The following is a 19532-nucleotide window of genomic DNA, read 5'->3' on the forward strand; positions in this document are numbered from 1 at the left end:
CAGGACTTTGTGACAAACTGGCTAGGTGGGGATGACAGAACAAAAGACCTAGTGGAAGCCGACTCCAGCCTGAGCACTCATTAGGTAGACGAGATGAGGAACAGAGGAGGAACAGAGGAGGAAAAGTGGATTAATCCTGAGCTTGGTTTTTGAGAAGTTGCAGATGCTGCCATTTATTGGCTAAGATGTGTCAGGCATCACTTTTACTAATGATATCCCCATTTTACAGAAAGCAAACTGTAGCTCACAGATGTGGAACCAGCTCCACCAAGCTCATTCAGCTGGAGTAACAAAGTTACACTTACCACCTGAGTCTGGCTGGCTGGCTATGGGATAAGCATTCTTTCCACTATAGAGAGCTCTTGGAAACTACCTCTGCACTCTGAATTTTGAAATCTATTTAGGGCTGGAGCAAGCTAGCATACAAGGAAAGTAAACAGGTGATACGTTAGTTTTAAAATCCATATCCTAAGAGTTATGCTGCACAATGCTTTCCTGTCTCACTCTCATCCTCGCTCCATTTCCACCTGCAAAAGATTTTTGCAATGTTTTAAACACTAGCAAGATATCTGGGACCTTAATGCCGTACAATAAACAAGCAAAGTCATTATTCCAGGAATCAACCATAATGAAAAGAGCAGTAATATTCAATGACGAACAATATTTTCACTCTCAAGTCATTACCTATATCAACATAAGATAGACCAATTAATGAGTAAGAAATTCTCAAACCCTTATCACAGCTCAAAATGGCCAAGGCATTCAAGTCAAAAATTAACACAAGCCACCCAGTAGAGGCTACAAAGGCCAAGCATTGAGATTCACATTAAAAATTGAAACCTTAATAAAAATAAAATTTTAGGCAAAAAGAAATGATACCACAACCTTATAGTCTAAAATCTGCAATTCACAAATGCCAAATTCAGGAAACATGCACCCTAAAAGCAATCTAAACATTCTCCCTTCTTTTTAACTGCTTTCCCCTGCAGCATGCTGACACTTCAGCAAACTAAAATGCCTTTCCTCCCTGCACAGTCTCACGATTTCCTCCCTCTCAGATGTCCCCTTTAGCTACTGAAGCCCCCAAATTAGGCATCATCGACGAACCTGGAAAGAATTCAAGGCATTACTGCCAACTGTGTCTCTTATTGAGAGCACCACTTTGAGACTCTTAAAAGGAGAGAAAATGAGGAAGGGGAGATTTTTTGAAGGTTTTTACCATCTATATTACAAATTTTATTTTTGCTGGGTTTGATCCTTCAAAAGAATGAACATCAAATCATATTTGGTCTTCTTTAAATGGGGGATGATCACAGGTAATGTTTATGGTTTGGGGACAGTTCCCCATGGGGATAAACAGGATTAAAAGTCCAATTAATATGCCAGAGAGAAGATAACATCTCACACAGACCACCCTCCAAAACTACAGAGCTCTTCTCTGTCCTGCCTCCCGATTCCCGGGTCCATTGAGAGCTTCCCCGCAGAGGGCTAGCTGGCATTCACTGCTGCCTCACCCAAGCAAAGGTTGGGATGCTGAAAATCCATCAAGAAAGCTTCCCATTTTTCTGTTCCTTCACAACATGACTGCCAACTCCTGGCAGACCAGACATGAAAGACTTAAGAAAAAAGAAAATAAAAAGCAAAAATAAAAGACTACCTGGGGTCTCCTACCAGAATGGGTGGTTAACCCAATCGACACAAAATTAGAGATCTATACACATTTAAAGGGGCTTCCTGCGGACAAAACAGATCTAACGAAGAACTGCTGAGCCACATTATACTAGAAAACTCATAAATGTTCGTCCTCGCTGTCACCAGGCTGGAGGATTAAAAACAAAAACAAAAAATGCAATGCGTCCATGTATTGACTGCGCTAACCTGACGGGTTTAAGTCAGCTATGAAACGTGCCCTGCATCTACTTCCCGTCTGAATGCCTAAAGATCAGTGGACAATCACATCCGACGCTTGCACTGCTCAAGATGCCGTTTGATGCTGAGAAAGTAGTGGTCTAGCAACCCCAGGCGGCTCTAGGATGCTAAAATAACAAAGCAACACTCGATTAGAAGTCCAGGTACTCGGGTTGTAAGACACTGTGCCACCCGTGGACCTCACATTCAAAGCTCACGTCCCTTCAGGTTCAATCTTACTAAGCTTTCCGCGACGAATCCTCTCAAAGTTTCTAGTTGAAAAACAGAATTACTTTGAATGTCCCCTCATCTGGACTCCCCTCCCCAGACGGATTGGCGGCAAGCGGGAATAGGAACAGGATGGTTAATTGTTCAAACAACATTTAAAAACCTGTAAACCAATCATCGTTTCAAAGGAAAGAAATAAGCTTTCACCAAGCCGACGCTGGGCAAGCGAGCATCCGATTTCCATTCAGAGAGAAAAATATTAAAGAAGCCAGTCATACGTTTCCCTTCCCAACAAAAGTGGCCTCTAAACTCCCCGGCCAAGGACACTGGGAGGAAACAGAGAGGCTGGGAACAACCTCGTAGTCTTGGTCAAGGCGCGGGTCTGCGGCGGGGTGAACGCGCAAAGGGGGAGACAGCAGGCAAAAGGTGAACCGGAGGAAGCCGGAGCCCGCGGCGGCGGCGGGGCTGGAGCTGACCGGGCGAGGAAACCCGAGGTGCAGAGAGAGGGGCGGGGAAGGGAGAGCCCAAAGGCTCCGGGAGGAGGAGGGAGGGGTCCTCGGACGCTGCCCAGAGATCGCGGCCGCCCAGTAAAGTTAATACTTACTCAGTTTCGCAACTGCGCCGCCCCCGCAGGCCGCCCCGCGGGGCCGGCTGGGGCGCTGGGGACGCGGCGGCGGCCGGAGCCCAGCGGCCGCCCAGCGCCGGTCCCCGGCGGCGCAGCCCCGCGCGCCTCGGTCCCCGGCGCTCCGCCGGCCGCGCGCCCCGCACCGGCGGGAGGCCCCGGCTCCGCGGCGCGCCCTGTCCGCGCACCTCCGGGCCGGCGCTAGGTGAGCGCGGACGCCCGGGGCGGGGGTGCCGGGGTGTGCGAGCGCGCGGGCAGCCGCGGCGCCGCCGGCGGGAGCTGCTCCCAGCGCCGCGCAGATGGCCGCGAGCGAGCGGGCCGGTGAGGATCGGCGAGCAGCTGGGCGCCGGGCGCGGTGAGGGGTGCCGGACGAGCGCTGGCGGCGGACTCGGCGGCCGGCTCGCTCCCGCGGCCGGTGCCTCTGGGCGGGGGGCCGGGCTGGGGGCCGGGCCGGGCCGAGCGGCAGGCGGCTCCGCCCCTTAGCCGGGCCGCGGGCTGAGCCCGCGAGAGCGGCGGCGCGGGGGCGCCCCCCTCGGCCGGGCGCTCGGGTTACAGCCGCCGCTCCCCGGCTCCCCCTCCCGCGCCTCGCCGGTTCTCCGGCGCCGGGAGAGACATTGTAACGGAACTGGGACGCCAGCGCTGCATTGTGGGATCTTTTAAAGCGGCGGGGAGCGCGGCCCGGCCGCTCGGGCCCCCGCCCCCTTCGCCGGCGCGGCCCCCGAGCCACCCGGCCCGCGACGCACCCCCGCCCACCGAGGCCCGGTGGACCCGAGAGCCAGACACGGTGCCTCGCTGACTCTCACGGAGCAAAATCTTCCATCGCCCGGGGGTGAGACTTGTAAAACTGCCCTCCTCGGTCACCCCGGAAAGTAGGAGGCTTTTTCTGCAGACTCTGTTAAAAAAAAAAAAAAGAAAGGAAAAAAAAAGAAAGGAAAAAAAAAAAAAAACGGAAAAAAAAAAAAAAAAAGGGCCCTTCCATCCCCCCAGGACTGACGGTCTGAATTGCTTTTCATCTGGAGTGGCAGTGATTCAGCGACCCCCTTCTCAGCAGCAGGCAATGACAGAGACAGGAGACGAAAAACACAGCGAATGAATCAGACGTGAGTAACCAAGTTTAAAAAGAGCTGGGCTCAGATTCAGAAAACCGCTCCCCCACCCAACCCCAGCCCCTACACACATCTACCTTAGAGTAGAGCACATCGTCGAGGAAGGAGAGCGGTGTTTTTATTTGGAAACGCACATGTATGTGTCGTTTTCACTGTTCCACCTCTTTTCTATGGCATGCGGTTACTCTAGTCACCGGACAAAATTCGGTCTTCGGTGCAGACTTGTAGTCACACAAGCTCACAACTCAGGAAGGGCTTTCAGTTTGGAGGGAGATGGTATGAGGATAGATGATGAATGAGACGCAAGGAAGCATTTCGAAGATAAAGTGTCCCTTTTGATTCTCCAGACACTCGTCTTTTTGTTGGTTTTTTAATAATTGAAACTGGCATGATTACATATGAAGCACAGCTTGTGACCGCTCACCTTCCTTAGGCTTGACTTGTTTGGAGTTTGAGTTGGTAGACTTTTTGCTTCTTCCTCTTGTTTTTTTGACCTTTAGCTCTTGCACAGCTCATTAGTTCCTCTGCTTCGGAGGTGAACTGAGGAGAGAGGTGGTAAGACTCAAATTTGGCTAATCAACAGTTGGAGGATTTGGGGACAGGAAGAGTTCTCTCTGATTCAAGTGTAAAACCCAGGGGAACTTTTTGAAAGATGGAGGGCATTGGATCCTCTTCTCAGAGGAGTTTTCCAGCCTTAATGTTAACATTTCTTAAGCTCTCATTCCCTGTCAACCTTTCACTCCGCTGAATAACATCAGTCACTGCCTGATTGCCAAATGTGATGGAAAAATTCAGCCCCCATGTGACATTTGCCACTGTTGACCGGTTCTTCTTTTGTAGAACCTGCCTCCCTTGTTTTGCTGGAATAGTCATCCTTCTTTTATGGAGGTCCTGAAACAGGGATGAGTGATAACAGTATGGGGTGTGATTATTGTTGAACCTGGGCTCCAGCTCTTACCAAGCAGAAGAACCTTAATCTTGTTTCTGTTGATCACCAGGAGGGTGCTGACCTTGGTTTTATCATTTGTCCAGAGGTGAACAAGTTGACTGACTCATGACAACCACCTTTCATACGACCAGCATGTAAATCAAGATGAAATTTATTATGATTGAGTAACTGTGTCCACTGTTTAAGAGAAGCACTTGCTAGGATCCAGGAACCTGTTGAGGTGTCCTCATGCCCATGTGTTGTCCTCTTGGTGGCTACAGATGCCAGTGAACTTACCATTGTCCAGCCTGGATAAACCGAGACAAGTCTTTTCCCTACCTTAGCCCCATGTGGTTAATTCATTCTTTGTTCAGCATATAGTATAATTTGTTTTGAGCTTTCTTAGCTGTAAATCACATCCCTGTTAAGCCTTCCTGAGATCACACCAAATGTCCTTGGCAGGATTTGTAAACAACCTTTATTTCTGGTCTCTAATTATATTCCCTGAAAGTAACCTAACTTGAATAAGTGAGTATTCATGCACTTAAAGCCCTGTGACACAGTCAGATTTTATATGCAAGAGAAGAATCTGAGAGGGTGGATTCAGAAAAGAGGAGAATCCCAAGGGAGAGAGACATATGTCTCCTCTTTCCTGAATCAGTGTGAATGAACTAGTCAAAAGCACCTAGAGTTATGTTGTATGTTTTATTAGTTTCCTGCTGCTAACTGTAAACAAGTTACTGCAAACTTAGAGGCTATAAGAATGTGTTATTGCAGCACCAGAGATCAGAAATCCCAAAATCAAAATGTGGGCTGTTGTTTGTCTTGGAGGCTCTAGGGGAAAATCCACTTATTTGCCTCTTCTAGTTTCTCCATCTCTTGGCTTATGGTCTCTTTCTGCATCTTCAAGGCCACAGAATGGAATCTTCAAATCTCTCTTTTATGACTTCTGCTTCATGGTTAGGAAGACACCTCTTTTTCTGGGGTAGGCAAAGAAAGTAGAAATTGATGAAGATACATTTCTAGCCATATATGTCATGAACTGAATTATTTGCAGAAAGAAAAGATACTGTCTTCATTACTAGTGAAATTGTTATCTGAATAGCTTTTTTGACTGTGTGATTGCTGAAATGATGCCTCATTAGTCCAATAAAACCTCTTTCCTTTTGGTGACCTATATACCTGAAACCCAAGGTGTTAACACACTAAGTTCACATGTGCAGTTCATGGAAATAAATTCCTTTCTCTGGAAATCCCTGGCAACTCTTTTTGTTGTGTCTATGGAATCATATGGCTAAGCTGGAGAAATATGTATCTAGGCCAGCATTTCCCAAACTGGTCCACCAGAACACCACCTTGGAAGATGGGATGCTGGGAAGATAGTTGTACTGTGCTCAGATAAGGCCCATGAAACACAGTCGTGTCTATGGCTTAGGCCAGAAGAAGCTTGTCAGTGGGTCAGATCCATTAAGAGCCACGTGTGTTGGGAGGAAGTCCCAAGAGAGAAACAAACATTTTTGTCTCGAAGAAGGTATGTGTGCTGGAAGGAGTGAATTGTGGATTTTAACTTAGACATCCCATTATTTTCTAACTCCACTGTTTTTCCTTCTTTCCCCCTCCTTCATCACACTCTGTGTTTTACCCAGAGTACTTTAATCTCAACCAGTGGCTCAGGACCACTCCTAGGTTCTCTTACCATGTGACCCTGAAATTGCTCCCCAACCTCGCTCCCCCATCCCCTTCGTACAGCCAGGGGCTATCTTGTATTTGTCTGTGTATCCCCCGTGCATGACACAGGCCTGGCTCAGACTGGGAGCTCAATTAATATGAGTTGAAATAACAGTGAAATTAATGAATGACAGTATAAATGCAGTAAACTCATGTCACCTGCTCATGTTATATTTGCCTTGGATCATCTTTCTAATGCATAACGAGCAGAGAGTTCCATTTCCTTAAATAATAAACATAGCAGAAACATAATAAATATGGTATTGTGCTAGGTTCTGAGCTTAACGCAAATTGACATGACATAATCTCAGCCTTCTGTGAGCTCACAGTCCATCTGAGAAAAGTGGTGCTAAAGAGGAAAAAAAAAAAGTGAAGTTGCTCAGTCGTGTCCAACTCTTTGGAACCCCATGGACTGTGGCCTACCAGGCTCCTCCATCCATGGGATTCTCCAGGCAAGAGTACTGGAGTGGGTTGCCATTGCCTTCTCCAGGGGATCTTCCCAACCCAGGGATCGAACCCAGGTTTCCCGCATTGTAGGCAGACGCTTTACCATCTGAGCTGCCAGGGAAGCCCAAAAGAGGAAAAAAGGCAAATAATGCTAGTTGCCTATCCCATTCTGTTTCTCCACTTCTTTCTTAGAAATAGAAACCTGATTTTGTGCTCAATGAGAAGTTCTCTCTCACAGCCTTCCTTGCAGATAGCGGCTACTAAGTTTTGGCCCTGTGCACGGAAGGTGTTGTATGGGCCTTCCAGGAAAACTCATTTGTGTGTCCTCATTTATGAGCATGGCTGACTCAAGCACTATTCTTGCCTAAAACACAGATGTAATAGCTGGAGTTACAACTCCAGTCTTGTGACATCAAGGCCACCTAGAAGCCTGAGGTCATCTACTAAAATTTGTACAAATAGGATCATTTAGAGTTTTTCAGAAACTTACCAAGCCTGCATTTAGTCACTGTTACAAGTTTAGAAGGAAAAAAAAATAAAATCTCTCTTCAGTATGTGTGTAGAAAGCAATTAAATATGTTTTTTTTTATCCTTCCTAATGAAAATCTTGTACACATACTGAAACACAGCAAAGATCTATAATTATTGTGATTTACTTGACCAACATAAAGGGCCTTTTTAGAAACAACCAACAATTCTCAGATCTATAAGAATTTTTAATTTAATGATAGTTTCTTGTTTAAAAAAATAATAAAACATTTAGATACCAAATCATAAACAGCTCCTTAAAAGACCCTCTAATAACATGATGGGGCAGGAGGATGACGATCAATATGTTTTATTAAACAGTGAAAAGCAGTATGAAAAGAAAAAGCATAAACTATAAAAGGAAATTATAACAGGGTATATCAAAAGGAATAAATGCAAATATATTTAGAAATAGGATTTAAAATGTGATTGGCTTCTTATTTAGGTAGAAGTTTTTGAGAGGCTAATACCATGAAAGTTTTCTTATTTTTTTAATTATAGGCTAGAAGAGTAGATTTAGTCAGCTGAGACTAGCTCAGCAAGAGCCTGTACTGGGATTAGAATATTGGGGAAAAACAGTGAATGCAGTGCTTGATGTTATGAAGTTGTACCTTTGTAAATATATGCAGTAAAATCTGAACTGTCTGACATTCTTTCAGCCTGAAAGCCACTCACCAACTCCCTCCATGTTTCCAGTGCTATAATTGGGGTTTATAATGATGATCCCATATGACTCTGAATTATAGCAGCAAGATTAAATTATCTTCTGCTTTGCCTTCATGTATTCAATTATATATTTTTATTAATTGCAAACTGGAAATCTGATCTGTTTATAACACTGCTGGTTTAACCAGAGCCTCCTTATCAAGGACCCAGTCATGGACAATAATACAGTTTATAGTTCCTGGAAAGGAAACAGCCCCACAACGAATTTAAAATGTGAGATTTATATGATCATAGTAAGAATAATTAGTATAAAATAATTTAGAATCATTCAGCAACATTTGAAAGAACTGTAACATATATTGAGTAATAATAAATGCTGCACATCCAATTCTTTTAACAAGTATAATAATTCATATTCTGTAAGAAGAGAGAAATTAGAGTATGAACAAAGTAAATCTTCATTTCAAATTTGGTAGAAGGTGGACTGTTAATGTTAGCAGAAGGGCAGATATTAGGTATAGGGCCAGGAATAGGGAGCAGCAGAGGATGAGATGGTTGGATGGCATCACCGACTCAATGGCCATGAATTTGAGCAAACTCTGGGAGATAATGGAGGACAGAGGAGCCTGGCATGCCGCACTCCATGGGGTGGCAAAGAGTCAGACACGACTTAGTAACTGACCATCGACAACTGGAATATTATACACTGAGTGGGATTATATGTCCCCATTTGGTTAGGGTCCTGTCAAGCTGTTCCTCTTCTCACCCTTGGTTTCCCCAGAGATGTATTGCTATGGTGACAATAAAGGACCTCTAGTAAACACGAGATGAGCCTGTATCTTAGATCAGGTTCTCTGGAAGTGGAGCCTGAGGCAGGGATTCTGTGCTTCAGAAAAAGGGGGAGGGGAAGTACTTCCTATGGGAAATCCAGAGCAGGAATTGGGCTGTGGAGTTGGTCCCTTGGCGCAAAGAGACTGGCCTTTTACACCCCTATTATGGGTCACTCATTGGCTGTGGGTTGGTGGTAACACCTAAGGCATGGCACCTCCTATTCCCCAAGGGCAAAGAGGATTCTCTGAGAGGGAGGCACCTGCATTTAGTAACCGACAGCCCGAGAAAGGGATCTGAGAAGGGTACCAGCAGTACCCACTAACAAATCAGAGCCCCATACCAACCCTTACTGATCCTGTAACAACTGAAGCATACTACTAAAAAGTTGCTCAGAGGCCAAGTACCACGTGTGACCATGTTTCTAAAGGAAGGTATGTTCAGAGCACAACTTGGCGTTGTGAGGAGCCAACTCCCTCCCTCCTTACCTGCACGTCATGCTAAGCAGGGGTGGATGGTGGAGGCTGAAGGGACTGAGGTGCAGTGCCCAGCAAGGAAGGAGCAAAGGATGTTAGGGAAATGTAGGATAGCTCCAGACAGGCTGGGATGGGACAAGGGCACCTTGGGTTAAGGCTTATGTCTGAGGCCCACTTGCCAAGCTCCCCCTTTCTTCCACTGCCCCCAGAAACGGTACTTGCCTATTTATCTTTCTTCCATCAATCCCTGAGCTGCACACCAGGGTTTCCATCTTCCCTGGCCACTGGAGCTGCACTTGCCTTTCTTCAAACAGCTTTTCCACTGCTCTCTTTTTTTTTTTTTTTAATTGATTTGCAGTCTTATGTTAGTGTTGGGTATACAGCCAAGTGATTCAGTTATACGTTCCTTTTCAGATTCTTATCCCTTTTCCCCACCACTCTTGATATAATAAACATTCAACTTCAGCTTCTCTGACATCCTATAATACTTTGACAGCTAAATATGATAGTGGACATGGGGAGATTTTTAATTTGTCAGTCACTAAGTCGTGTCCCACTCTTTGTCACCCCATGGACTGCGGCATGGCAGGCTCCTCTGTCCTTCCCTGTCTCCCAAAGTTTGCTCACACTCATGTCCATTGAGTCAGTGATGCCATCCAACCATCTCATCCTCTGTCGTCCCCTTCTCCTCCTGCCCTCAATCTTTTCCAGCAAAAGGGTCTTTTCCAGTGAGTCAGCTCTTCACATCAGGTGACCAAAGTATTGGAGCTTCAGCTTCAGTATCAGTCCTTCCAGTGAATATTCAGGATTGATTTCCTTTAGGTCTGACTGATTTGATCTCCACACAGTCCAAGGGACTCTCAAGAGTCTTCTCAGCACCACAGTTTGAAAGCATCCATTCTTTAGCATTAAGCCTTCTTTATGGTCTAACTCTCACGCCTGTACATGACTACTGGAAAAAACTGTAGCTTTGACTAGATGGACTTCCGTTGGCAAAGAGATGTCTCTACTTTTTAATACACTGTCTAGATTTGTCATAACTTTTCTTCCAAGGAGGAAGTGTTTTAATTTCAGCGCTGCAGTCACTGTCAACAGTGATTTTGGAGCCCAAGAAAATAGTCTCTCACTGTTTACACTGTTTCCCCATCTATTTGCCATGAAGTGATGGGACTGGATGCCATGATCTTTGTTTTTTGAATGTTGAGTTTGAAGCCAGCTTTTTCACTCTCTTCTTTCACCTTTATAAAAAAAAACTCTTTAGTTCCTCTTCACTTTCTGCCATTAGGGTGGTTCAGTTCAGTTCAGTTCAGTTCAGTCGCTCAGTCGTGTCCAACTCTTTGCGACCCCATGAATCGCAGCACGCCAGGCTTCCCTGTCCATTACCATCTCCCGGAGTTCACTCAGACTCACGTCCATCGAGTCAGGGATGCCATCCAGCCATCCCATCCTCAGTCGTCCCCTTCTCCTACTGACCCCCAATCCCTCCCAGCATCAGAGTCTTTTCCAATGAGTCAGCTCTTCGCACGAGGTGGCCAAAGTACTGGAGTTTCAGCTTCAGCATCATTCCCTCCAAAGAAATCCCAGGGTTGATCTCCTTCAGAATGGACTGGTTGGATCTCCTTGCAGTCCAAGGGACTCTCAAGAGTCTTCTCCAACACCACAGTTCAAAAGCATCAATTCTTTGGTGCTCAGCCTTCTTCACAGTCCAACTCTCACATCCATACATGATCACAGGAAAAACCATAGCCTTGACTAGACGGACCTTAGTCGGCAAAGTTATGTCCCTGCTTTTGAATATGCTATCTAGCTTGGTCATAACTTTTCTTCCAAGGAGTAAGCATCTTTTAATTTCATGGCTGCAGTCACCATCTGTGGTGATTTTGGAGCCCAAAAAAATAAAGTCTGACGCTGTTTCCACTGTTTCCCCGTCTATTTCCCATGAAGTGATGGGACCGGATGCCATGATCTTCATTTTCTGAATGTTGAGCTTTAAGCCAACTTTTTCACTCTCCTCTTTCACTTTCATCAAGAGGCTCTTTAGCTCCTCTTAACTTTCTGCCATAAGCGTGGTGTCATCTGCATATCTGAGGTTATTGATATTTCTCCCGGCAATCTTGATTCCAGCTTGTGTTTCTTCCAGTCCAGCATTCTCATGATGTACTCTGCATATAAGTTAAATAAGCAGGGTGACAACATACAGCCTTGACGTACACCTTTTCCTATTTGGAACCAGTCTGTTGTTCCATGTCCAGTTCTAACTGTTGCTTCCTGACCTGCATATAGATTTCTCAAGAGGCAGGTCAGGTGGTCTGGTATTTCCATCTCTTTCGGAATTTTCCACAGTTTATTGTGATCCACATAGTCAAAGGCTTTGGCATAGTCAATAAAGCAGAAATAGATGTTTTTCTGGAACTCTCTTGGTTTTTCCATGATCCAGCGGATGTTGGCAATTTCATCTCCTGTTCCTCTGCCTTTTCTAAAACCAGCTTGAACATGAGGAAGTTCACGGTTCATGTATTGCTGAAGCCTGGCTTGGAGAATTTTGAGCATTAGTTTACTAGCATATGAGATGAGTGCAATTGTGCGGTAGTTTGAGCATTCTTTGACATTGCCTTTCTTTGGGATTGGAATGAAAACTGACCTTTTCCAGTCCTGTGGCCACTGCTGAGTTTTCCATATTTGTTGGCATATTGAGTGCAGCACTTTCACAGCATCATCTTTCAGGATTTGAAATAGCTCAACTGGAATTCTATCACCTCCACTAGCTTTGTTCATAGTGATGCTTTCTAAGGCCCACTTGACTCTGCATATCTAAGGTTGTTGATATTTCTTCTTGCACTCTTGATTCAGCTTGTGCTTCATCCAGCCCAGCATTTCTTATGATGTACTCTGCATATAAGTTAAATAAGCAGGGTGACAATATACAGCCTTGACATACTCCTTCCCAGTTTGGAACCAGTCTGTTGTTCCATGTCCATTTCTAACTGTTGATTCTTGATCTGCACCCAGATTTCTCAGGAGGCAGGTCAGGTGATCTGGTATTCCCATCTCTTGAAGAATCTTCCACAGTCTGTTATGATCCACACAGTCAAAGCTTTAGCATAGTCAATGAAGCAGAAGTAGATATTTTTATGAAATTCTCTTGCTTTTTCTATGATTCAACGGATGTTGCCAATTTGATCTCTGGTTCCTCTGCCTTTTCTAAATCCAGCTTGTACATCTGGAAGTTCTCAGTGCACATGCTGTTGAAGCCTAACTTGAAAGATTTTGAGCATTACCTTGCTAGCATGTGAAATGAGCGCAATTGTAAAATAGTTTGAATATTTATCCATCCCAGGCTGTTTCCCTTTCTAAGTTTAGCTCCATGAGCCAAGCCCAGTGTGGGTACTATGGCTGGTCTTTGAGAAAAACAGAGGCTGTGCTGTAAGGCTGCATTTCAGGGGAACACCCCAAGGCTATCCTGGGAGGTGCTGAGGAAAGGCTCTGTGGTCTTGTGGGGGAGTGAGGGAGGCAGATGGAGAGCCCCCCGGGAGACACAGGTGTGGGCAGGTGTACAGGAGAGGTTACAAGGCAGTTAACAGTGTTCCTCTAGTAAACTCAGAGACTTCCCTTCTCTTCCTCCCCTGGCGCTTCAGCCCCAAGCCTTCCACTGAAGGCACCATTTTAGACTAATGGATGGTACATTTTTGACATGAATGAATAGATGAGTATGGGGCAAGAGTGTAAGATACTGGCTATTATAGGCTCTGAAGGAAGGGAGGAAGACCATAATTTTTTCCCTAATCAGGGAATGAAAGAGATGTTCCCTTTACCCTACAGGCTGGGATAGAAATAAATGACTCCAAGAACTACTGACATTGAGATTACGAATAGTACCACCCTGGCTGGAACCAGAATATTTCCCGATATGGTTCTCAAATAAGTAAGGGGTTGGGGTGCCCTTAGCAGTATAGCCCACATAGGTGCCATGTGACACAACGGGGTGGCTGGTTAAGACAGTAATGGTGTCATTGTCTTATTCCTCACACTTTCCAGGAGAGGCCCTTCCCTTCCTGCTGCTGCTCATCACCCTGGGTGGGGATCCCAGTCTTCCTGACCTGCATGGGAGGTAATTCAGTCTGTTGAAATAAAAGAGCTTTAAGAGAACGCTAAAGCTCTTTTCTCAGAAAGATTGGGAGGATGTCAAGACAGATCTTGGTTGAAGTCCTGACTCTGCTTCTTCCTATTTAAGACCTTAGCTTTCTTATCTGCAAAAAAAGTACGGGGTAGGGGAGAAGAGGATAATATTGGTAGCATGTAAAGAGTTACAGTGATTAACTGGAATAATGTGTGTAAAGCATTTACATGGCTTGATAACACTTATCAAGCATTTACTGCTTGATAAGTAAGTGTTGTTGTTGCTATTATTATTATTATCTGCAGGCTTATAGGTGAGAATATACTTTCAGTTCAGTTCAGTCACTGAGTCGTGTTCGACTCTTAGTGACCCCATGGACTGCAGCACGCCAGGCCTCCTTGTCCATTGCCAGCTCCTAGAGTTTGCTCAGACTCCTGTCCATTGAGTGGGTGTGCCATCCAGGCATCTCATCCTCTGTTGTCCCCTTCTCCTCCTGTTCTCCATCTTTCCCAGCATCAGGGTCTTTTCAAATGAGTCAGTTCTTTGCATCAGGTGGCCAAAGTTTTGGAGCTTCAGCTTCAGCATCAGTCCTTCCAATGAATATTCAGGGTTGATTTCCTTTAGGATTGACTGGTTTGATCTCTTTGCAGTCCAGGGGACTCCAAGAGTCTCCTCCAGAACCACAGTTCAAAAGCATCAGTTCTTCGGCACTCAGTCTTTTTTATGGTCCAGCTTTCACATTCATACGTGAGTACTGGAAAAGCCATTGCTTTGAGTAGATGGAACTTTGTCAACAAAGTGATGTCTTGGCTATTTAATACTGTTCTAAATACCTCTAACATAATAAATTTTAAAATATAGCAACCCGTATCATATATACTATTATAATACCCATTTTATAGATTAGGAAGCCAAATCATAGTCCGTCATTAGATGTGGCACAGCTGAGATTCAGATCCAGGAAGTCTGGTTTCAAAATCTACACTTTTTCCTAGTATGATATGTGGTTAATGAGTGAGGCAAGACTTAAAAAGAGTTGAGAGAATGAAGCATACAGTTGGCATGGGTTCAGGTTGCAGAGATTAGACTGGAATTGTAAATTAAGGTCTGGGTTAAGCAGATCCCTTTCACCTGGTCCTCCAAGTGTGCTGAGGCTGAGGGGTAGAGAGTGAGGATTGGGCTGTCCCAGCAGCATCAAAGCTTTCTCTCCATGGACTGCTCACCCAGCAAAAAAAAATTAAACCTACTATTTTAGAAAGATTGATAAATTTCCAAGTCAATTTACAAGCAAATCAGGCATATAGCTCACAAGTGAACTATGGCTAAGACAATGATGTGGATTTTCAAGGACATTCCTGGTCTTACATGTCTTTTACCAGATAAGAGACCATCCTGGTAAATAACCCACTGAGTGCCAGTTCTTCTGCTTAATTAGCTTTGTGACCCTGGGCATGTCCATTTGCCTTCTTGCACCTCTGTGTGGTGGAAGCGTGGCCTGACAGAGGTTCTTTGACCTCACCATTGACTGATAGAGCTGGCTGCCTGATGGGAATCCCCTTTCCTCTTCCAGTGTTCTCTGAATACCCTCCATCTGTGTTTATTCCAAGTGGACCAAATATACAGGTGGGTCTGCATTCCTTTCACAGCAAGGGCTTATAGAATTACCTTAAATGTCACATCTAGCTCTAACATTCTGAGCATATGAATCAGAAATTAAAATGATTAGTGCCATTGAAAGAGAAGAGACATAGAAGGCTTGCTTCAGCTTCTAATAATGACCCAAAGAGCAGTTCAGAAATCCAATTAAGAAATATAGGAAAAAAAAAATGAGTTAGGCTTCATTTGCACCAGGAACATAATACTCAGTGAACATAACTCTGTTATTTATTTTTTAACCTTATTCTGTGACTTCACTCCTAGCATTCAATTTGTATATTGATTTCTGAGCATTGATTTCCAAAACAGTCATCATCCTGTAAGGAATACAGGCCACCAGGGCTTTATAACAAATAAGTGGACAAAGACTGGATACTTTATGAAGAAATAGCCTCGTGTTTCTTGCTGCCCTCAAAACTGTGACGTCCATGTACTAATAGGGGTCGTGACAGCATGTCAAGCTGCAGGAAAAACTGTATAATACTCTAGTGATTCTAGACGGAAGTAGATAATCAATTCAGCCCTGGACCGCTTCAGAGAGTAAGTCAAAAAGAGATCTTTTTACTTCCCTCAGGGCAGAGATGTTTTTTGGTTCTGTGTTTTAATTTTAGCACCTGCTGTTTCCTAGGGAAGTGTTGGTTAAAACAAAAACTCTGTTTATTAGATCCAAGTGTCAGGAATTAATCAGAGATGAATAGCATGTCAATTTCCCTTCTCCTGTAATATAATAAAAGAATAATCATGACTGTAACTCTGGGGGTCTGTGTAGGTAAGGAGTCTAGTCCTCTCTGGCCGTTTTATGTAGCCACAAATAAAGGAATATAAAGGAGTTATTAGGAACAAGTTAAGTTTAAAAAAGCAAGACAGAATGAAACATGGGAGCTAAAATTCCAGGCCTTGGCAATCAATCCCTAGACCTGGGTGCTATGCAGAAAAAGGAAACTGATAGAGACTCCATGGCAGGTCATTTTAACTTCTGCCTTTCCAGTAGTCTGGAGTTGGAAAAGGGAGATAGTGATCTGGGGTAGGAACTGCTTTACATGTAATAAATAGTTTACTGTGAGCGCTCAAAGGACATCCTTAGGATGTATTTTAGAGACAGTGAAGAATTCACATGAATAAGTAAAATTCAAGGTTCTAAAACTGAGAGAAAGTACACTATGGTGATACCCTAATTTCTTAGTATGGGCAGAAAGTAACATGGGCAGAAGAGAAGATGCATTGGGAAGTAACATAGGTTTAAAGGAGGTTTGAAAGGTTTCTAAGACCAGAATATAATCCTCCCAGGGTGTGGATAGCATCTTGGAGTGTTCTCTTCTTTCAAACCGGCTCTCCAGCAGCCAATTCAGTAGTCACTATGCACAGAAGAGGTGCTTGCATGAGTCTTTTTGTTAGATAAATGAAAAGCAAATTAATGCACTTTTCAGAACTCCCTTCAGAGTCCTGAGCCTGAGCAAGGACAATTAGCAAAAGCCATAGACTATTTGAAAATGAAGTATATTGAAGTCTTCTAATGCTGGTTGTCAGTTTTTAACCCTTCGTCATCCTCCTGCTTACTCTTGAGAACAGAGCCCTGTAGATGCCTCCAGGCAACTGGGAAGTGAATGGATTAGCATCTAGAATAGGGCTAATAGGGCTGACTTCAGGCTGTTTATCTGTCTGGGCCTTCATCTCTGCATGTATAAACAGAGATGATGATAATGAATATTTACCAAATAATGTGATCTGACCTAGGGTGGCCCCCAGTTCAAGGTAGCCTTTATCCTTACTCTTACTATAGACATCAGAAGTTTCAGGTCGAAGGCCTGATGTTTTAGTGAGATGCTTTCCCTTCTATCTCATGGTGGGACAGTGAGTCAAGTGTGAGACCAGAAACCCAGCCTCTTCGTTAGAAACGGGGAGAGGAATGCCCTGGTGATGATTCAGAAGCGAGCACCGATATCAGTTGGGCAAGTATGAGACAGAACAGTCTCTTCACATAGTTGTTTGTTTTTTTGTGTCCATTCTGCTGATAAACATCCTCACTCAGAAGTTATTACTTCAAATGAAAAATACTGATAAGTCAGGTGATTTGGCTGAACCGATTGCTGAATCTCTCTGTAAAGCAGTCAAGTCTATTGTCACGGACAAACTGAAGCTGAGAAAACTTGAATTACTGCCTGTCAGTTGAGCTGGATGGGGTCTTAGGCTCATCTCATCCAATGCCTTCGATTACTGGTTGAGGAGTCAGAGCCAGAGATGTCTGGGGACTGCTCAAAATCATGCAGCGAATTAGACTCAGAGTTAAGACTCAAGACTGGATGCAGACAAACATTTGTATTTATTAAGCTACACACCATTTCTATTCCTTGTGTCAATAACTTGTATCTCTCTGCAAAACAGTCAATGCAGCAATAAACCGGGATAAGTGAAATTTGTGAGTGAAATTGTGCTGACAGGTTTGGGGTTGCTTAATAGTCTCTGAAACCACAAAGAGCATTTGATTCAATAGTTTGCAGCCAATTTGAGAATTTATATTTATTTTCAAAAGGTGCTTTCATTTTCAGAAGTTCAAGAAATCTCTGTTTGATGTTCAGTCTTCAAAAAGGCTGGGTGGGCTGGTGATACCCGTGGTGATGGTTCTTTGTGGCCAGTGCCACCGTTAGAACAAGTACTGCTCAGAAAGCAATTCGATGCAATTTTGAAGGAGCCCAATGTCATGTCTTTCTGATTATAGTACGTGTGGTTGTCAAGCGAGAGAAACCACATCCCTTGGTGAGTTCTGCAATCAATGGGCTGTGAGCAGTCAGCCATGCTCGTGGGGAATAGCTTTCCACTGTATTTAAGACACAAGACTTAACCCTGGATCAAGCTGCTCAAAATTGCCTTTTTACTCAAGATCAAGCATCTTCAGAAGTCCTCTTGTATTAAGGAACTATTAAGTTGCATTGAAATAAAACAGCTAGAAAGAAAAAAAAATATGTGTACTTGAAAGACGCAAAGAATTACCTTCATAGGGGTCTTTTCTGCTATCAAGATTCTTCTAGTTGACTTTTTTTTGGCTGTGCTGGGTCTTCGTTGGGGCTCAAGGCCCTCTTCCATCTGGCACAGGGGCTTAGTTGTGTCATGTGAATTCTTTGTTGTAGCATGTGGGATTTTCAGAGAAGGCAATGGCACCCACTCCAGTACTCAAATCCCATGGATGGAGGAGCCTGGTGGGCTGCAGTCCATGGGGTCGCTAAGAGTCGGACACGACTGAGCAACTTCACTTTCACTTTCCACTTTCATGCATTGGAGAAGGAAATGGCAACCCACTCCAGTGTTCTTGCCTGGAGAATCCCAGGGACGGGGGAGCCTGGTGGGCTGCCGTCTGTGGGTCACACAGAGTCGGACACGACTGAAGTGACTTAGCAGCAGCAGCAGTGGGATTTTAGTTCCCCGACCAGGGATCGAACCCACATCACCTGCACTGGAAGGCGGATTCTCAACCACTGAACCAGCAGGGGGGTCCTCTAATTTGCATTTTGATATGTTTTCCTTTTCTTAATTTTAAACCGCAAATTTTCCTTGTGCCAATTAGAGTGAAATGAAATAGAAGTCAGTCACTTCCTAAATTCCTCTTAGATCGTGAACATTCTTTCTCTCCCTGTGGTCATGTGCATGCTGCCTCTACCAGTCTGAGACCCTCATGGCAGGCAGTAATCAACGTCCTGGAGATGGGATCAGGGAAAACTCAAGCCTCATTGTTCCCATCCTTCCCCCTAGATGGATGCCTGTGTCCGTCTTGGTTCCTTTCCTCCACACTCAGCTGTGTCTTTCCTTCTGCTCAACTCTTTATTCACACCTTGTACACTAGAGGCTTGAGCACAGGAGATTTTTCCTCCCTTCTGTTCTCTTTCCTGGTTACCTTTAGACTCCTCTCCTTGTAACACCCCTGTTCATTATATTCTCCCTCCCATGTTATTCCAAAAATCTACCTGTAATGCATGGCTGGTAAGCATATTCATTTTGCTTACGATTAACCTCGAAAGAGGACTGCACATTTTGGTGTGTTTTTAAATTAAAGAACCACCAGAATACTTCTGAGAGTTCACTTTGACTTTATATTAAAAGTATTAATATTCATTTCCCACTCCCCCCACCATATCCTTCTCTAATTAAACTTAAATTCCTTACTGAAAATATTTTAAAAAATTATTTCTGGCTCACATCTTGAGTGCTGCAGTATAGTATTGTGTTCCAGTACCTTTCATTGCAGATGTACCACAGGAGGTAAATGAGCCCTTTTGAAATAATTTTGGAACCTGGCCATTTT

General features: G+C 44.3%; 2 protein-coding genes across 13 annotated transcripts in view; one reads left to right on the forward strand and one right to left on the reverse strand.

Annotated features, from left to right (window-relative positions):
- Positions 1–7502, reverse strand: part of RASSF8 (Ras association domain family member 8) — a 140684-nt gene extending 133182 nt beyond the window's left edge. Inside the window, exon 1 of one of the 4 annotated variants that reach the window (XM_060413300.1) lies at positions 3942–7502. The gene's annotated coding sequence lies outside the window, so the exon portion shown is untranslated. Of the gene's footprint in view, positions 1–2492; positions 2641–2740; positions 2841–3941 lie in introns of those variants that run through there. The other 3 variants (XM_012175153.4, XM_042247377.1, XM_060413299.1) reach the window with 3 other exon arrangements.
- The window catches only part of LMNTD1 (lamin tail domain containing 1), a 507654-nt gene continuing 491460 nt past the window's right edge, over positions 3339–19532 (forward strand). For 8 of the 9 annotated variants that reach the window (XM_060413303.1, XM_060413304.1, XM_060413302.1 and 5 more), the window contains exon 1: positions 3339–3858. The gene's annotated coding sequence lies outside the window, so the exon portion shown is untranslated. Of the gene's footprint in view, positions 3859–13500; positions 13574–19532 lie in introns of all 9 variants that reach the window. The other variant, XM_060413306.1, reaches the window with a different exon arrangement.

This window comes from Ovis aries, chromosome 3, assembly GCF_016772045.2.
Source record: "Ovis aries strain OAR_USU_Benz2616 breed Rambouillet chromosome 3, ARS-UI_Ramb_v3.0, whole genome shotgun sequence".
Taxonomy (NCBI): Eukaryota; Metazoa; Chordata; class Mammalia; order Artiodactyla; family Bovidae; genus Ovis; species Ovis aries.